Below are 14,744 nucleotides of genomic sequence, written 5' to 3'. Positions count from 1 at the left end.
TAACTAGATCCTCCGCATCAGCGTGAGCCGTCAGCCAATAAAAACTGTGATGAAACACCTTGGCCACCAAAGATTTTGACCCGGCATGATGACCACAATCACCTTCATGGATCTCACGAAGGATTTCTTGACCTTCTTCGGGGGAAACACACCGTTGAAACGCTCCAGAAACACTACGATGAAATAACTCTCCATCCGAAATCGTCATGGACTTAGACCGCCGGGTTATCTGTCGAGCCAGGGTCTCATCCGCTGGCAATTCTCCCCGGGTCATGTAAGCCAAGAACGGCACCGTCCAATCTGGAATGACATGAAGAGCCGCCACCAACTGCGCCTCCGGGTCAGGAACAGCTAAATCTTCTTCTGTGGGCAATTTGACAGAGGGGTTATGCAAAACATCTAAAAAGGTGTTGGGTGGTACCGGCTTACATTGAGACCCCAGCCGGCTCAAAGCATCAGCTGCTTCATTCTTTCGACGGTCAATGTGTTCCACCTGATAGCCTTTAAAATATCCTGCAACAGCATCGACCTCTCGGCGATAAGCCGCCATGAGAGGGTCTTTGGAATCCCACTTGCCAGACACCTGCTGAACCACTAGATCAGAATCACCAAGACATATGACCCGGCTCAAGCTCATCTCCTTTGCCACTCAAAGACCATGGAGCAATGCTTCATACTCTGCTGCGTTGTTAGTGCACGGAAACATCAATCGTAACACATAACAAAATTTATCACCTCGTGGGGAAGTTAATACAACTCCAGCCCCCGAGCCCTCCAATTGCCTGGACCCATCAAAATGAATAGTCCATATGTGTTGTCCGGCTTTTCTTCTAGTATCTGTATCTCTGTCCAGTCATTGCTGAAGTCAACCAGGGCTTGAGACTTAATTGCAATGTGTGGAACATACTTCAGCCCATGAGACCCAAGCTCAATTGCCCAATTGGCAACTCGCCCTGTAGCTTCTCTGTTTTGAATAATGTCTCCCAAAGGAGCAGAGCTAACCACAGTGATTGGATGTCCCTGAAGGTAATGCTTAAGCTTCCGGCTTGCCATGAACACCCCATAAACAAGCTTCTGCCAATGTGGATATCGTTGCTTGGACTCAATTAGCACTTCACTGACATAATAAACCGGTCGTTGAACCGGATGCTCTTTGCCAGCCTCCTTGCGCTCTACCACCATAGCCACGCTAACAGCCCGTGAGTTGGCAGCTACATATAACAATAGCGGCTCTTTCTCAATTAGAGCAGCTAGGACCGGCGGCTCAGCTAGTTGTGCCTTCAGATCTTCAAAAGCGGCGTTCGCAGCATCACTCCAAACAAACACATCTGTTTTCTTCATCAACTGATACAGAGGCATAGCCTTTTCCCCTAACCGTCTTATGAACCGGCTCAAAGCAGCCACACGACCCGCCAGTCGTTGAACATCATTGACGCAGGTTGGTTTGGCCAGGGATGTAATTTCTTTGATCTTCTCCGTGTTAGCTTCAATGCCTCGGTTAGACACCAGAAAACCCAAAAGCTTGCCGGCTGGCACTCCAAAAACACATTTGGCCGGGTTAAGCATCATCTTGTACACCCGAAAATTATCAAAAGTCTCTTTCAAGTCTGTGACCAAGGTTTCCTCTTCCCTGGATTTCACTACTATATCATCCACATAGGCATGAACATTGCGCCCAATTTGATCATGAAGACAATTCTGCACACACCGTTGGTAAGTCGCCTAAGCACTCTTGAGCCCAAAAGGCATAGACACATAGCAGAAAGCCCCAAAAGGTGTTATGAACGCTATTTTCTCTTGATCCTTGACTGCCATCTTAATCTGATGATACCCGGAGTAAGCATCTAAAAAACTCAACCGTGCACAACCCGCCGTAGCATCAATAATCTGATCAATACGGGGAAGAGCAAAAGGATCAGCCGGACAGGCCTTGTTTAAATCTGTGTAATCCACACACATACGCCAGGTGCCATTCTTTTTTAGCATGAGCACCGGGTTAGCTAACCATTCTGGGTGAAAGACCTCCACAATGAACCCGGCCGCCAAGAGCCGGGCCACCTCTTCTCCAATGGTCTTATGCCTTTCTTCATTGAACCGCCGAAGAAACTGTCTGACAGGCTTGGACTTTGGATCGATATTAAGAGTGTGCTCAGCGAGTTCCCTTGGGACACCCGGCATGTCTGAAGGTTTCCATGCAAAGATGTCCTGGTTCTCACAGATGAACTCGATGAGCGCGCTTTCCTATTTCGGATACAAGTTTGCGCTAATGATGAACTGTTTGGATGAGTCGCCAGGCATAAAGTCAACCATCTTAGTGTCATCAGCTGACTTGAACTTTAACTCTGGCTCATGCTCTGTGGTTGGTTTCTTTAATGACGTCATGTCTGCCGGGTCAACATGATCCTTATAGAATTTCAACTCCTCTGTCGCACAAGTGGATTCAGCATAGGCAGCATCCCCCTCTTCACATTCCAAGGCGATCTTCCGGCTCCCATGGAATGTAATGGTGCCCTTGTGACCCGGCATCTTGAGCTGTAAATACACGTAACACGGCCGAGCCATGAACTTGGCATAAGCCGGTCACCCAAACAGAGCATGATATGGGCTTTTGATCTTAACCACTTCAAAGGTTAATTTTTCTGCCCTGGAATCATACTCATCCCCAAAGGCTACCTCCAGCTCGATCTTACCAACGGGGTATGCCGACTTACCGGGTACTACACCATGAAAAACAGTGTTGGATTGTTTAAGATTTTTATCCGTCAATCCCATCCGGCGGAACGTCTCATAGTAAAGGATGTTGATGCTGCTGCCTCCATCCATGAGTACCTTAGTAAACTTGTACCCACCAACCTGAGGTGCCACTACCAAAGCCAAGTGACCCGGATTATCAACCCGGGGCGGGTGATCCTCTCTGCTCCACACAATAGGCTGCTCTAACCAACATAGATAACGTGGGATTGCCGGTTCAACAGCATTGACAGCCCTCTTGTGGAATTTCTGGTCTCTCTTACATAAACTGGTAGTAAAGACATGATACTGTCCGCTACTCAACTGCTTCGGGTTGCTCTGATAGCCGGATTGTTGCTGTTGTTGATTCCCTTGGTTGTGTTGCTGATTATATCCCCTGATGACCATGATCACCATGAAAACCTCCTCCGTTTGAACCGGCGCCCGGGCCCTGAAAGCCGCCTGAGCCGCCACCCGAACCATGACCCCCATCAAACGCGTTTGAATTTTTAAATGCCTTCATGATCGTACAATCCTTCCACAAGTGGGTAGCTGGCTTCTCCCTGGTGACGTGTCTAGGACAAGGTTCATTCAACAGTTGCTCAAGGGTGGGACCTGACCCGCCCGATCGAGGGGGCTGTCTGCCCTTGCGCCGCTGATTACCACCCTGTGCATTAGTATTAGCAACAAACTCATCAGCCTTACGCTTATTACCTCCTTGATTTGCCAGGTTATGCTGGTGACCCTTGCCATTGCCGTTCTTCTTTCCCTTTGTTGCTTTTTCCTCATTAGACGCCGGGTCTTTGGTGGTATCAGAATCGGCATACTTGACAAGAGCCGCCATCAATGTTCCCATGTCATTACAGTCTCGTTTAAGCCGCCCCAACTTCTGCTTCAGGGGCTCAAAACGGCAATTCTTCTCCAACATCAAAACTGCTGAACAGGCGTCCATTTTATCAGACGAATGTATTATTTCCTTGACCCGACGCACCCAATGAGTCATAGATTCTCCATCCTCTTGCTTGCAATTGGTCAGGTCCACAATTGACATTGTCTGCTTACACGTGTCTTTAAAGTTCTAGATGAATCGTGCCTTTAACTCTGCCCATGAGCCGATGGAATTGGGTGGCAATCCTTTCAGCCAGGTCCGAGTCGTTCCATCCAACATCATGGTAAAGTACTTGGCCATTGCAGCATCACTGACCTCCAACGGCTCCATAGCCATCTCATAACTCTCAATCCAAGCCCCTGGCTGCAAGTCAGCCATGTAGTTCGGTACCTTACGAGGCCCCTTTTAATCCTTGGGCAACCGTTCATTGCGTATGGCTGGGACCAGGCAAGGTACGCCTCTGGTTCTCGTAACTACACATGCCTCCACCGAAGTCGCTGGGTAAGCCGGAAAAGTCTGGTGAGCCACCTGCTTCGCTGCTATCTGAGCCGCCCGTTCTACCTCTGGACGAATTCTCTCCTGATCCGCCAAGTTGAGGGCTCCAGCCCGCACCGGCTCATGCCTATATGGCTGGTTGTGGCGTTGAGCGTTACTTGACATCTCCGCAGATTCCATGTGCCTACTATAACTTGGGCTCCGGCTTGGGCGAGGAGTTGAATGAATCCTGTCTCGACTGTAGGAGTATGCATCTTGCTGGGCCAAAGCTGTCTGAAGCAGTTCTCTTACCCTCCGGGTTTCAATTGCTGCTGGCGAGTCGCCTTCCATCGGGAGAGCTGCCAAACGAGCTGACGCCGCAATGAGGTTCTCCATGGGGTTGGAGAAGTGACTCGGGGGTGTTGATATATAACGGGGAGGAGCTGTATTCATGCGCGGCGGCTCCATGGTGCGTGGCTGAACTGGTGCTCCGGGCGTCCCGACCCGGTTTACCTCCGGCGGGTTGCTCCCTCCAGCTCCGGGTGTATGGAATAGATTCCTCGGATCCAGTGTTAGAGGCAGACGCGACTGAGTTTTCTGACGCCTCCTCCTCATGACTTCGTTTGACGCATTAAGATCCACGGAGAGCCGGAAGGTTTCTGCTTGAAGCTGCTGAGCACGAGCATCCAAGGCTGCTCGTTCTACTGCCATCCGGGTTTCCTCCGCAGCCAAATTTTCCTTAGCTTGCACCATCTCCTCCCGCACGCGTGCCAATTCCTCGTCATGCTGGGTTTTATCTGCCAGTTCTACCGCAGCGGTTAACAAAGTCATCAGTTTATCCATGAGGTCCATGAGAACCTGAGCCGGGGGGGGGCGCGCGGGGTCTCCTGACCCGGCAGCTGCCGACCCGGTGGCGGCTGCTGTCGCTGCGGTGGAGTTCTGCCCGGGCTGCGTCCCTGCCATGAATACTCTGGCCCAATTTGGCGGCTCAATGGGGTCCGGAATACTGCTGCCATCGGAATAGCCCCCGAGCATGCCGTCTTGCAGTTGGTACAATGAGTCCGTCTCACCCGTTGAAGATGCAGTATCAGAGCAGATGGACGTCTCCCCGCCTTCCATCGATCCTTCGGAGTATTCACCGCCATGGACGTAGCCTACGAAGGCATGCTTCACGACAGATTGAACACGGGCGGACCCGGCACGCTGAGCCGTTTCGATGAGGTCGGTGTGGACATCCGGCTCAGGGCCTAACTCGCCGATCCGGCCGATAAAGACATGGATTCCGCCGAAGGGGACCCGGTACCCGTACTCGATTGAGCCGGCCTCGGGGCCCCAGCCTTCGTCGTCGATGTAGATCTTGCCGCGACAACTCTTGGTCATCCGGCCCACAGCGTATCCCTTGAGCCCTTCGAAGTTGCCCTTCAAGAACTCAAATCCACCGTGTGATGGCCCCACGGTGGGCGCCAACTGTCGTGGAATTGTCATGACAGATGTCCTAGTGTGATGGCCCTACGACTAAGTCCTTGCTCTAGGACATCTGCCGTGACAATTCCACGACAAGGATCATAGCAGTTATAGCATGAAATATAAACTCTTAATTTTGGAGACATAAATATAATAATACAATATTATTTCCTCTAGTGCACATTTACAATAACGAGGGGCAACGAAAACCACGTTGGGTTTCTCACAGAGTTATGACTTAACCGAAGAAGTGTGGCAACTTGGGATTCTGGGACATCGCTCTCTTCAACCTCTATTTGTTGGCCCGACAATCATGGCGTCTGCTCATAGTGCCTGACTTTCTTTGTGCACGGCTGCTTAAATCGGTCTACTACTCAAACAATGATATTCTGACTTCCGAGCTGGGACCTAACCCGTGCCAGGTTTCGAGATCGATCTTGGAAGGTAGAGAGGTGTTCTCGCAGGGCATCATAAGGCGCATTGGGAATAGTGCAACTACCCGAGTCCGGGAAAACAATTGGATACCGAGAGACACGTTGATGAGGCCAATAGCTTGCCTGGCTAACGACCCCATACATTTGTCAGCGAGTTGATTGAAGATACCTCAGCAATATGAAAAGATGATAATTGCATCCTTTTTTTCTTCCTCTGATACTGAAGCAAAAAACAAATTTCTTTACACGCCCCAATGATAGATTTTTGGGCATGGCAATTCAAAAAGAAAGCTGCATTTTTGTTAGATTGGCATATTGCATGTTAGCGAACTTGAGAAACACCGAGGATAACTTGCTTGATCAGAGAGGAGCTCCATCCAATGGCGATGCAGAGGAGAAGTGTCGGTCATCTCTTTGGAACAACAAAGTCCCTAGCAAAATCAGAACTTTCCTTTGGAGGCTGGCAAGACATTCTTTGCCATCAGAGGACGTGTGCCACCACAGAACCATGTGTGACACAGATTCTTGCCAACTTTGTGAAGTTTCTGAGTCCTGGAGGCACTCATTGATTGATTGGACAGCTTCAAGGTGTGTCTGCGCCTTAGGTGATGAGGAATTAACTGATTAGATTATTGAATCTCATGAACCCAATGCAAAAAACTGGCTTTTTAACACGATGGATTCATTATCGCATGTGGAGTTTGTGAAGATGGTTGTCACTCTTTGGGAAGTATGGATAACTCGTCGAAAAGGAAAAATGAGTCAATTTTCCAATGCCCTATGTCGACCCACCGCTTTGTCGAGAACTTCATCGCTGAGTTGGATGGCCTCAACATTGTGAGGACTTCTATTTCGCCAGGGCGTGTAACGCCAAGCTGTTGGAAACCCCTCCGAATGGACACGTTAAAATCCATGTAGATTGGGGTTTGTCCTATGACAGGCATGTTGGAGCTGTAGTAGCAGTATGCAGGGATCAACATGATCAGTACCTTGGGTCCTCAGCAATTGCTCTACCCGGTGTTCTTAACCCTAAAGTTTTACAGACCATTGCGTGTCGCCGGGCTTTGGCACTTGTGGTTGATCTATCTTTGGATCACTTGGTAATTGCTAGTGACTCGAAAACAATTGTGGATGGCATCATAAAAGGGGTAGGAGGCCGTCATATCAAAGTCGTCTAGAGATAAATAATAGAAGAGCACAATTTGCTAGTTGTGATTTTATTTTGAAGATCATGCTTCAAACCAGGAGGCTCACAATCTTGTAAATCTTTCTGCCTCGCTTCCACAAGGTCGCCACTTGTGGCTTATTTCCCCCCATGACCCCATTTGTATTACATCCCTTTAAATATTGTTCCAAATTAATAAAGTATGGGATCCCTCAAAACATATGACACATTTTGTGTCATATAGGAACACGATGCAGAGGGATCGCGCAACTGGGTCGGTCCACAAGGTGCGAGCGTGAGGTAAAAAATAACGTACATGAGAAAAACAATAGAGTGGGGCATGCTATGATTCGAAACCGGGACCGCCACTGATGTTAGCTTGCTGCTAGCCACTGCAGCTGTCAGGTTCCTGGGATAGATGTACATCGCGATGCTTAGTGACCTAAATGAAGTGGCAAAATTTAACACTTGAAAAAATTTCAGGAACAAATTTACAATTCAAGCGAAAAAATGAACTTGCGAACAATTTTGACAAACACGACCAAATTGTGAAAAATTCTGAATATTTTTTATTTTATTTTTTTAACATGGGAACAAATATTTGAAAATCCCATACATATTTTTAATAACATCAACATATTCTGAATTTTGAAAACAATAGTTCGAAATGGAGAAAAAAATTTGAACATGGGACCTAATATTTGATAGTTTGGCAGATTTTTTTGGAAAACAAAAACATTGTTTCAATTTAGAGAACACAATTTTAAAATCCAGACCAATTTGAAAATCCAGAGCAAATTTCAAAAGGTGAAGCATTTTTTAATACATGAACAGAAAAATCAGAACTTATTTTAAAAATTTGAATTCTAAATGCTTTGTGAATATACAACTATTTTTGAAATTTTAAACTTTTTTGAACTTCCAAACTTTTTGGAATTTTCTGAAAAAAAATGAAAATAGGATTTATTTTTTAAAATTTTGGAACAAATTGGTAAAATATGAGCATTTTTAAAGTTTTAAAAATTTTGAAAAAGAGAAATGAAAATGAAAGAAAAGAAAAAAAGTACGGAAAAAATAAAGGTATAAAAGACAGAAAAGGAAAACTCAAATGATAAGCGCCACACGTCAGGTGTGTGGCACTCCGGCCCTGACATTATTTGATGGCAATTCCAGTCACGTAAGGTTGACAAATTCTAGAGACATACGGCAATTTCTGTGAAAAATAAACTGAAGCACAAAAGTTGTCATGCTTGACAACTAAAAGTTGTCATCCCCGCGTTATTAAACTTGCCATAAAAATGTTCAGAGTTATCATGTGTCCATGCTACGAGTCAGGTACTTATCAGGGTCCAAGAAAAAATGAAACAGGAAAGAAGAAAAGAAAATAAAAAAGAAACAGAACAAGAAATAGAAAAAAGAAACGGTCCAGCAACCTCTCAAAGATTGCCCAAACCGAAGTCGTTGAAACGCTTAAGAGGACCATCCTAGTCAAATCGATCACTGGATCTTATCAGCGATAGTTCAAGGGAGCTCCTGTTCTAGTGGGTGGCGTGGGTGGTTACGGAAAAAACAAAAAGGAAAAACAAAAAACAAAAAAGGAGAAGTAGGAATAAAAGAAGATGTTTAAACTACTAGATCCTAGCGGGCGGCGTGGTGGTTATACAATGCTACCTCGACGAGAGAGGTCGCTGGTACGATACTAGAATAGCCATGCAAACTTTTAGGATGTTAAAGACATTGAAAGAAAAACGTCATATGGGTCGGCCTAGCGTGTGGAGCTTCAGGCGCCCGTTTGCATAAACAACTAGACTAGCAGCGCGATAGCCAAGGGGTAGTAGTCTTATGGAGATATACATTGCCTACTATCATCCATCTAGAACACTGGTTGAGAGTACTGATTACAAATAATTTACACTAAGGTTGGACAGGTGCATACTGCACTAATTCAGCACACTTTCATAGTGGCACCAAAGCTAAGCACGACACTTAAGCAAAGCTTGGTAATAAACCAAAAGGGCATCAGTTCCTTTCTTGTGCCTGAAGTTCAGTCATTCTCGTCGAAGAGGAAATCTTCATCAAAGCGGCTTGCACCGCAGTTGCCATCGGTATCATCAGATGGGCAGAAACAAGGGAACTCATCAAACTCAGAGCAGCCAGACTCCGCATCATATGGATAGATTCATATGATGAAAAAACAAAGCTTTAGAGGAATAGCAACTCCATACAATATCTTTGGTGCTAAAATAAAAATAAATAGTGCAAGAACATGACAGATTTAATTCTTCACTGAAAAATAAGTAGGAAGGAGCGAGTAATAATGATATAATGAAGAGATAACAATCAACCTGGATCTAAGAATTAGTGTGCAAGGGGCAATTTATTTAAATTTCTCTTTTTGTCTACAATCTACCTGGGTCTAAGGATACAAAAGAGGTTTCGAAGTCCTAATTAAACTTTCCCCTGAATGAGTACAGTCCTGACGAAAAAGCTGCAGAAGTAATTGGTTAATAAAGCATTTTAGCACTGTACATATGAACATATGTGGTATATGTGCACCAGAAACATAAGAAGAGGGACCTTACAGTGCTTGCCAATGTTGGGGATCAACGCTGGTCACATCCATGCCAAGGTGGGCTTCAGGTCAGAGAGAGATGCAACTGGTAACATCCTCTACCTCTGCTCCGGGGAGACCCTCCTTGCGCCATTGCGCATCCACTTGTTCGATGGTATCCTTTGACTACAGATCATCCAAACCCCTCCACCTCTAGGTTTCATTTACTGCAGATAAAGTGAGTTAAGAGAAGGCTCACTTTCAGACACCAATGTAACTATGGGATAACATCATCATGAAAGTAGGAAGGAGCCTTGGTGAGTCATAGATATGTTTGAAATAAATGGACCAAACATGCTAATTAGCAGCGGAAGAATATGTTGATTCATCTATGACTTCTAATGACCTAACGCCTAACGTTATAACATCATTATGAAAGTAGGCAGGTGCCTTGGTGAATAATATATATGTTTGAAATAAAATAGACCAAACATGCTAATTAGCAGCGGAAGAATATGTTGATCCATCTATGACTTCTAATGACCTTACATGATGCTCAACGCCATCGAGCAACCATCAATAAGAATTATATTTCTCCACATTAGTAATCTAACACCAAGAAAATAAATAAGCTTAGTATTCAGGGGAAGAAGGAATCATGCCCAAGTTCTTGCCGATATAAATAAAACAGGGAGAAGTTTAATATTTTCCATGGACCTTTTTGCTTTTCTTTCTAATATTTTACACACTGCTTTTCTTCGCCATTTTCATGGCATGCCACCCAATCAGTTATTGGTTGATGGAAGCAAAACTAAATAGAGCACAATGGTATAAAAAGGAATATGCAGCTTGTTCATCAAATGTAATTGACCCACTCAGCAAGAATGAAAAAGCAACGACATATATAGATGAAAGTGAGGAAGGGTGAATATAGCAATCAACCATTAGTTCTCTTGTAGCAGCAACTCATAATAAAATAGCTAGCATCTATACAGATGAAGCAAAGACAATTACACTATTAAGAAAGAAAGTGAGTAGCAGGGAAAGCAAGACGGTAGCAGGGAAAGCAAACATGTGAGTACCAACTATTTTCTAAAATTACATCTCAAGATCTTATTTAAGAGCTACAGTAAGTAACATGAGAAATCAAGCAAATTTATCAAATATGGGACCTTATTTATTGCCTCAAACTGAATGGGGTTCTCCATACTTTAATTCAACTATATACATCGCTAGTTTTTGTTCCATTAGATTTCAAACTCAATCAAACATGAGGTTCATGTCGACTAACCAGATGTTTTCCCTGGACCAGCATTTCAATCTTTAAGAATGCATGACTAATTTATAGTATCTAAATCAGAAAAATGATGAAATAAATTAAGGAATAAGACTAACCTATGAGGTTAAGATTGCCATTGGTCCGCTTGGCCTAACATGGGGAAAACAGCGGAACAACTATAGTTTCATAGATACGTGCAAAAAAGAAATATTGCAGGAAGCCTCATGAACTGTTTGTAAGACTGCAATTGTAAGATTTGTTTTTATAATTAGTAAATTGCCTAGAATACAAACGAAAATGTTGAATCGTTTGATATACAAAGCTAAAGACAATTATCAAAAAAGGGATAATCAGTATGCAGGATTATCACGGTGCTAGATACTACTATTCCGAACCACCAAAACATACGAATACGATTGTAACCACATGTTTAAAGGCCCAGTTAAAGAGACAAAAGACTCACCAAGGAAGATAAAGAGGAAAGGCCAGAAAGGCACTTGTGCATCAAGAAAAACAAAGTTGGTGTGCTTTATAGGGCCATCATTAGTACAAACCCCTCCCAGATGATGGTGCCAAAGTAGAGGGCATCTACATATACATATATACATGGGAGAAAACAACACCTGAGTGTTTCCATGGTAACTTAGTAAGGCAAGGATGACACGTAAACATAGGTAGAGATGCACTGCATATGCCAAAATAGATTGGCTAATATAGCAACATTAACCAGATGTACGATGCGGGTAAGAAGAATAAACAACAAACATCATGTGGTGAGGATGAAATAACCAAGAATTGAACCAAAAGTTGCAGAAGCCATCCGGTTGGTCATTCCTCAAACTAGGTTAAAATAGATATACACTCCGTAGGAGTGATTTAACTACTTACCACAAATATCTCATATAAGAACACCCATCCAGACATATTATGTAGAGTATACTGACATAAGCCAAATATATACTGACAATCAGGGGGCATGGCCATCAAAAGTATACTTGTAGAAGCAAAATTTACAAAGGGCTATCTTTGTCATGGAAGGCTTCTAAGATTGTAATGTCTAACTTAAAAAGAAATATCAGGGCATAAAGAGAAAAATTAGCCTGAATCACCACTAACAATACAATACGAGATTGCGCCTGCAGTTTGTAGAAACAGAGCATTTCCACCTCAGAAGATCGTCACAGAAACCCGGGTGATACTTCAACTCGGCAACTGGAACAAAAGCATACTTCAAACCCAGCTTGTTGTGAATAGATTCTGGTTGTATATATGCATATGGAACAGACTCGATCTAACTTGAAGAATCAATATACCTTGAAGATACGAAAGGAAGGACCTGTGAGAAAGTCGTGGCAGGGGAGCATTCCTGTTGCAGACAACCGGCGGCCAGCAACATCCGAGCCCAACTCATTCGTCTCCTGCAGTTCGGGAGAAACAATGGTCAGAGAGAGAGAGAGAGAGTGAGGGGGGAGTGGAGAGAGCGCTCACCGCTACCTCCGCAAGATGGATCGGATGCGGCTCACCTTGGGTCGTCTTCTTCCTGGAGGAGCACGAACGCAAGGACGATAGTCTGGTGCTCCCTCTATGTGGTCGAACAGGAGGTGTCGACGGCCGGCGGCGGATGGCGGCTCGGCCTCCTCATCGGTTTCTAGGGTTCGATGCGGATGAGATGCAAGAGGTGGAGGACGGCATGCGGGAGGGAAGGAAGACGTCCGACGGGACGGGAGGAGGCAAGGGTGGCGGCGCGAGGTGGGGGAGGAAGAGGATAGAGGGGCGCGAGTGCGGGAGGAGACGGCTAGGTTTTCCACTCACGGTGCTGCTGCAGTTTTATACCCATATATGAAATGACCAAAATGCCCTGGTGGGAGCAAGGATATTACATTCCGACGGCTAAGTTGATCGGGTAAATATCCAACGACCCACAGCGATTTGGATCGAGATCCGACGGTCTGTGTCGCGAGTGGATTTTGATCGGACGGCCCAAATTGCCTGAGCTCTGAGAGAGCTCAGGTTTAGACGTGAATCTAACTATGGGATAGTAACGGGAGCCTCAAGGAACGCATTACTGGCCGTCATTAGGGACACAGATGTAGGCTTTTATTTTCTGTTCGTTCGTTTCTGTCAGTTTTTCCATTCACTTGTTTGATCTATTTTTTTATTTGTATTTTTTAGAAATAATGTAAATACATACAATTTTTTTTTCTAAATCATGAAGTTTTAAAATGTTAGTGCAATGTAAAAAAAATTGTTAGCGTAATTTTCAAAAATAAATTATGGCATTCACAAGAAATGTTAGTGACATTTAAGAATGTTTGGCACATATTGAAAAAACAAAATTTAATGCATATTAAACAAATGCAAAAAAAGCAAGTTCAAAAAATTTGGCAATCATGTATTTAAAAAGTGTGCAAAAAATGTTCTACATATATAGAAAAAATGTACAGCATGTATGAAAAAAGCGACCTTAAACACGTATATATAAAAAATGTTAATCATTTATTTAGACAAGGTAACAGTGTATAAGAATAAATGTTTCATATGTGTATAAATAATGTACAATGTGCATGAAAAATACACATCAGTACTTATATTTGAAACAATGTTTATCATGTATTCAAAAAATGTTGGACATGTCTAAAAATATATTCCTTACTTATATGAAAAAAAATGTAGAATCGTCAAATAAAGTAGACGTCAAAACATATATTAGAAAAAAATGTTGATCATGTATTTAGGATATTTTGAACGTGTACAAATAATATTATAGATTTATGAAAAACAAGTATTGTAAATAAAAATAGAAAAACAAGAGCAAATAAAAAAATAAAACTGTAAAGAAAATATAAAAATGAAAAACATTGAAAATGAAAGAAAACCAATAAAACCTTAAGAGAAACACAGCAAATAGGAAAAAAAAGGAAAAATAAATAATGAAAACCATAAACTAAAAATACCAAAGAGAGAAACAAATAATGAAACAAAAGAAAACTGAAAGAAGACATACAGAAAAAGAAAGAAAAAATTGGTGAAATCTGTAAACCTTTTTTGTCTAAACATGTAGACTCCGATATGAGAGTAGCTTCTATCTTGCCTAATACGAGATATAGCTTGCGCGGCCGATCGGCAACCTAGAGCGTACCTCCTTAACTCACATCCATATTCGTATGGGCCGGACCATTCCACTGAACCGGTTTTTTATTATTCCTTTTGATTATTTCTTTATTTATTTTTATCTATTTTTTATGTTTTTACTTTTTATTTATATTAAATATTTATTATTTCCTTTTTCATTTTTTATTTTTGTTATATTTATTTTTAGTTTTTAAATATGAGAATGTATTTCTGATTCCTCGACATATTTTGAAATCATAACCTCTTTTGAAATCAGGAACATTTTCTAACAGTAGTATATTTTTTATAAAATTCATGAACTTTTTTTAAATTGAACAATTTCAAATTTATGAATATATTTTAAAATTCATACATTCTTTGGAAAATTCGATCGCTTGTCTCCTGGGTAATAAGCACAACAGCTAACCATTGTGCTAGTGTATGATTATTGATGAAATGTATGGCACACCCTACTTGAGCTGACACGGTCTAGTTTTCCTTTGCTTTTTGTTTTTCTTTTGTTTTCTACTTTTTCTCTATTTTTTCTTTGTTTTCAAATACATGTTTGAAGGTTTTCAAAAATTGGGTTTTCTTGTATACATTTTTAGCATTTTTAAAATGCTTGATTAAGAGTTTTCAAATAAAAA

At 42.8% G+C, this 14,744-nt stretch overlaps 1 long non-coding RNA gene across 5 annotated transcripts; it reads right to left on the bottom strand.

The window, feature by feature from the left end:
• Window positions 1-9,479: 9,479 nt before the first annotated feature.
• Window positions 9,480-12,780, bottom strand: LOC125552471. Of its 5 annotated transcripts, none has more exons than XR_007303622.1 (5): window positions 12,510-12,780; window positions 12,300-12,404; window positions 10,257-12,198; window positions 9,739-9,934; window positions 9,480-9,644 (listed from the first exon to the last, which is right to left on the bottom strand). It is a non-coding gene; the product is annotated as an uncharacterized LOC125552471 (long non-coding RNA). The 5 variants fall into 5 exon arrangements; XR_007303625.1 differs by having other exon boundaries at window positions 9,739-10,316; window positions 11,103-12,198; XR_007303623.1 differs by having other exon boundaries at window positions 9,739-11,227; window positions 11,450-12,198.
• Window positions 12,781-14,744: the final 1,964 nt, after the last annotated feature.

This window comes from Triticum urartu, chromosome 4 (genome assembly GCF_003073215.2).
Source record: "Triticum urartu cultivar G1812 chromosome 4, Tu2.1, whole genome shotgun sequence".
Taxonomy (NCBI): domain Eukaryota; kingdom Viridiplantae; phylum Streptophyta; class Magnoliopsida; order Poales; family Poaceae; genus Triticum; species Triticum urartu.
This window is presented reverse-complemented; position numbering and strand designations above follow the sequence as displayed.